Source organism: Chelonus insularis, unplaced genomic scaffold, assembly GCF_013357705.1.
Source record: "Chelonus insularis isolate UGA/USDA-ARS -01 unplaced genomic scaffold, ASM1335770v1 contig_137_pilon, whole genome shotgun sequence".
Taxonomy (NCBI): Eukaryota; Metazoa; Arthropoda; class Insecta; order Hymenoptera; family Braconidae; genus Chelonus; species Chelonus insularis.
In genome coordinates this window covers 1-5,907 of record NW_023276377.1, presented here as the reverse complement: position 1 = coordinate 5,907, position 5,907 = coordinate 1, and positions in this window count along the sequence as shown.

Here is a 5,907-nt window from a genome sequence, read left to right as displayed (position 1 = left end):
GAAATGGAGAAAAATATTTTAAAATATTTATTTATAATTTTAATTAACTTTACTTGATTAGTAAAGTTGTTTTTCAAAACGATTATTTTCTAACAAAATTTTAATTTTAATTAATAAATGTTTAATGCATTTTTCATTATACTATACTGAAAAAACTATGACTTTCACAATACAAAAATATGTTTCCACCAACTGGTGAGTTGCATAAAACTTTCCCATTTTTCCTATTAAATAAGTTCCATTTTTTGCTCATATTATTCCATAATACCATCGATCGTTAAAGTGTCAAAAATGAAATTTTGTTTTCATTCACTTCGCAGTAGTTTCGACGAGACTCTTGTGGTGTATAGACGTGTTTACAATACAGTTAATTATAATTCAAGGTAGTCCAGTCAATATGCATTTTAAATACGAACTTTCATGGCATCCGAGGATGAGCTACAAGACATGGAGCTTGAGACTCATAGAGAAGACGAAACGACCCATTAGGGAACGCAAACCAGGAGAAACAACATGCGTTAATATCTCTATTATTTTTCTTGCTCCTGCAAGAGCAACCTGTCTATCACACCTACTAACTCAAACAAGAACGAGCATTCAGAGTAACGATAAAATCTCTTCATCCATCAGTCCCTCTCGATGGCATTAAATCAGTCCTCAAAGAAGTAGGTCATAAAACCAGAAATGTCTTCAACGTATATAGAAAAGAAACACATGACCTACTCCCAATATTCTTTGCCAACTGTGAAACAAGTTCCAACAACAAAGGAACGCTGCAAATAGGTATATCGTGCAAATGGTGATCGTACAAGCTATAGGATTCAGAACTTTCCTATTCAAACAACTGAATAGGATTATGATGATTTTAAAAGGTAGTTAGCAATTCTATAGGCAACGAAAAATCTCTATAAGAAATGATAGAAGATATTTGAATAGGAGACTGAGTGATTAAATAGATAATACGACTTAGAAATTTTTTTTATTATCAATGAAACCTCAATAGGATTTTGCATTATTCAATAGGTTTGAGCTCCTCTAACATCCAGTGATCTATACGATTTCTTTTGTTCCCAGCATTGTATTAATTGGATGCCGAGATTCTAATGGGAAATATCGCGTTGAAAGATTATTCTCTAAGTCACATTTCCTATTTCAATCTATTTATTTCCCTATAGAATCTTGGAGAAATCGTCTGTGTAAAAAAATTTCAAGTCCTGTTAAGAAATATTGGCATGAGAAAACACTAAGTCGTATTTTGTTTTTCAATTTATTTCCAACGAATTGATGATTAAGATATAGCGAGCATTTTTCATGAAAGTAATAATAATACGCTACTTGATATATAAAATAAATACACATACGACTAGTAAATACAGTCAGATTTCTCTGATTTCCGAAACTCGGAGAACATATTTTCGTAATTGAAAATTGAGAGTCATAGTATCGCTTCATGCTGAGCAGTGCAAGTGGAGAGTAAAGCTTGTCCAATGGAGATTGAGGGTCAAGAAATTAGAGGAGTCTGACTGTAGCCTTTTTTTTGTTCTGAGCATTGTGCAAGTTAAATGAATATTTCGAGTTTCAATTTTTTATTTTTAACACGGCCATCAATGAGAAGAACACTTTGATCAAATAATTAATATTGATGAAATCTTAAGATAATGGTATAAATAGCTGTACGGATTCATGAAAATATATAAAGTTAAATAATAGAAAAAAATATCAGTGCTCTGCAGTGGTCTGGGTGCGACCCGAAAGGTCCACACGACCAACTTCCCAGTGGAAAAAATAAAAAAACAATTTGAATAGAACCCGTTTTCATTTTTTATAACAAATGGATTATTAATTATAAACGAAATGAGTCTGTTTTTATTCATTTGATATGGTTAGTTACTTTATTTCAGTAAAAGAAAAAATTGTGCGTTAGAAGAATTCAAATGTACCTCATAGATCCTTTTTTCATTATTTACAACGAATTTCATTGTTATACACGAAAAAAGTATGTTTTCATTTATGGCATACGGTTGGTAACATTTTTTTAGTAAACGAAAAAATTATGCGTTAAAAGTACTCATATATATAGAAAGGGTCCCTATTTTTATTGTTTATAACAATTAAAAACTTATTATTTGAATATTACTATGATCAATAATCACTTGTTAGTAACAATGTTCAATTGTTATGAACACAATTCCATATTATTGACAATTATTATTGACTATTATAGCGTCTTTAATGCTGTTTTCTCATTCCTGACACGAGTTTAAAATTCTTTCATTGCTGATATTGTTTATTAAATTTTTTTTTTTTCGATAAAATATTGTCATCATATATCCATACAAGTATTCCAAACATTAAAAATTCATATTTCTGCAATGATCTTAAAATTTTGTCTAAAAAATGGTATAATTTATAAATTGCAAAATTCAAGTAATTTCCTTTTTTTCCAGTTTTTTGATTCTGCCAAAAAAATGGCTTTACCGATTTTCCCGGAAACATTTTCAGTTCTAAGTTACGGAATTACGCGTCGAATGCAATTGGTCCCACATCGATATCATTTTTTGTTCTCGAGATAATCGAGGCGAAAAATAATTCCGAACGCACGTACGAACATACGCACATACGCACATACGTACATACACACACACAGACGTCCATGTAAAAACTATCGTATTCAACTCTGGGGACTTTGAAACGTGGAGATATGTCAAAATTTGGAATTCGCTGTGTGTGTGTATGTACGCACATACGTACATACACACACAGACGTCCACGTAAAAACTGTCGATTCATTCTAGAATAGGCTTTCGAATTCATTTATTATTAACTTTTTTTTAGCAAAAGAAAAAATTACGCGTTGGAAGAATTCAAATATATTGCATAGATCTCTATTTTCATTGTTTATAACAGATTTAATTGTTATAAACAAAAAGAATGAGTTTCCATTCATGTCGTACGGTTGGTAACTTTTTTTTAGCAAAAGAAAAAATTACGCGTTAAAAGAATTCAAATATATTGCATAGATCTCTATTTCTATTGTTTATAACAATTAAAAAATTTTTTATTCAAATATTATTATGATCGATAATCATTTGTTATTAACAATGTTCAATCGTTATGAACACAATTTATTATTATTAACAATAATCATTGACTATTTTATTATCCTCAACGCTATTTTCTCCATCCCAACACAAGTTTAAAATTTTTTTATTGCTGATTTCGTTTTTTAAAAATTTTTTTTCCTATGAAATACTGTCATCATATTTCTGTACAATTATTCTAAACATTTGATATTCATATTTTTTAAAAGATCTCGGAATTCCGTCTAAAAAATGGTATAATTTATAAATTGCAGAATTTAGGTAGTTCACTATTTTTTCAGTTTTTTGATTCTGCATAAAAAATGGCTGGACCGATTTTGCTGAAAATCTAATCAGTTCTAAGTTACATAATTACGTGTCAAATGCAGTTGGCCCCACATCGATATCATTTTTTGTTCTCGAGATAATCGAGGCGAAAAATAATTTCGACCGCACGTACGAACATACGAACATACGCACATACGTACATACACACACACAGACGTCCACTGGAAAACGGTCGTATTGGATTCGCGGGACCTTAAAACGTGGAGATATGTTAAAATTAGCGATTCGCAAAATCGGACCCATTACTATAACTTCCCACTGGGGAGTTAAAAATTATAGTTATTGAATTATTTATTGAAATATTTTAATTTTAAGTGACAAAAATTCACGAATTTTAAACCGTAAGATGAAGAGGAATAGATTTGGCAACGTCGCACAGTTATACGCTTATCATTTGAAAGCGCGCCAGTTATTTGCTGTTTAAAACATAATGAGTAACATAATGTAATGAATAATGTTTATTTTTTTTTACATTGAGAATCAATCATATTATTAAAATTGAGCAATATGGATTTTAAAATTGTCTTATTTTTTGTAACACGAGGTTTACCACCTACATCTTCTCTCAGTAATAATCTTACACCTTCTCCTCCACTTTGGGTGTAAGCTTGTTGAAGCATATCTAAATTAATGCCAGCTTTTGCAATTTTTAATTTCATATTATTTGAAACTCCTTTTAAGGTCACTAATGAAGCCCTATTTATAGATGCATTAATTGACAGAATTTCTGATTTTAAAATGTAAACTACACTTTTAGCATGTCGTTTAATTGTATCTGTATTAATATTAACTTTCTCCAAAAGCATTGCTAACACAGAAATATCAACAGAAGCATCATGTAGATTTTCAGCGGAATTAGGACCAAGTAAATCCAGAGTAAGCTCTTTTTGATATATACATTTTTTTTTTCCTATCCGGTAGACTTATTTGGAATATCTGCAAAGTGTCAGTGAATCCTTCAACAATATCTTGAAATTCTTTCAGAAGATTAAGTTTTTTTACTTGTTGAAGTATTCGAAGAGCATCAAATCTATTGAAAAAAGTTAAAGAACATGTTATCTCAGTATACAATGTTAATTATTTGTTTAAATTCGAACTTGTAAATAAAATCAATTATATACATCACAGAACAATTATTTTTGAAGTAAAATAGAAAAGTATACTCAGAACGAAATACCTGATCCTATTATGAGCAGTGAGAATAGCTTTACCACTAATAGATTGAAGAAATGTAAATAGGTAATACCTTCTCGATTTTCAACGGTAGAATCTTTCGTACTCCTGCGTTGCTTTGTAGAAAGTCTTTTACGTTTAATTTCTTTGGTTTTCTGAATTTTTAATCTACGTTGATGAATTATTTCATTATTAGCACGATATTTTTTTGTGTAGCTACCAGGTGAAAGTAAAAGTTTTTCGTTTACTTTAACTATGTACTGAAAACCAAGATTCTTGTGGCAAACAGCACTAGCTACTCTAAAATCTAATAACTCTGATGCTGCACAGTGTCGGTTCTCCGGATGTTTATTAGCAACAATGTTACTGAATGACTCATTGCCTTGAGATGAGCTACAAGGTGCCAATTTATCTGCATTATTTGCAAATTGTCCAAAAATGTGCATTGATGAAGCTTGTTGTTCTACATCAGATAGTGTGGGACTACAAAAGGGCAATTTTTCTTTAGTGTCACGGTGTTTACACCACTCCCCACATCTAGCATGCTTATCATAAGCATGTGGAACAATAGTTAATAAAGCTTTCTTTAAATTTTCTTCATTATCCCGATTCTGTTTTAACGCAAAAGTAAAACATTTGAACAAGTAAAAAATTACTTGAGGTTTTAGATGAATAGAGTTTAATGCACTCGAAAGTGATTTTTTCGCGTGATTCACGTCGGACCACTATGTACAAGAATCGTAGATTGTCTGCGTACAGCAGAAATAGTGCTGCTATCATCGTCACCAATCAATACAGAAATTATGGCATTTTGATCCTGCAGAAGTTGATTGTGATTAACCAGTTCAACTGCCATATTGCACTCCATTGCTTTAGCAGATCCACTGTAATTTTTCCTGCAATCATGATCTTCAGACTTATAACCTCGCTCACATTTTGCACATCGTTTGCTTCGCGTTGTGTAAGATAAAATTTTACCAGTATAATAACCTATGAGAGAACTATGACCTGCTCTCCCACAGAAAAGATGATAAATGTTAGGGATAACAAAGAAAAGAGAATAAAAAGTAAAAAAAATTAAAATAAATAAATCAATCAATCAAAAAAAGTCATTGAGCTAACCAGATAATGTGTTATAAGCGCTACCAGTTCCTCTTCGTTGCCACCCAGCATCAAATGATGCTCGTAATTTTACTGGAGAATCAACCTTCACAATGTTAATCTCACATTCATTACCATTCATATCAGTCTGTCTATTATCCTCTGTACATTTCTTATCACTTGAAAATAAAAATAATATCTCTTA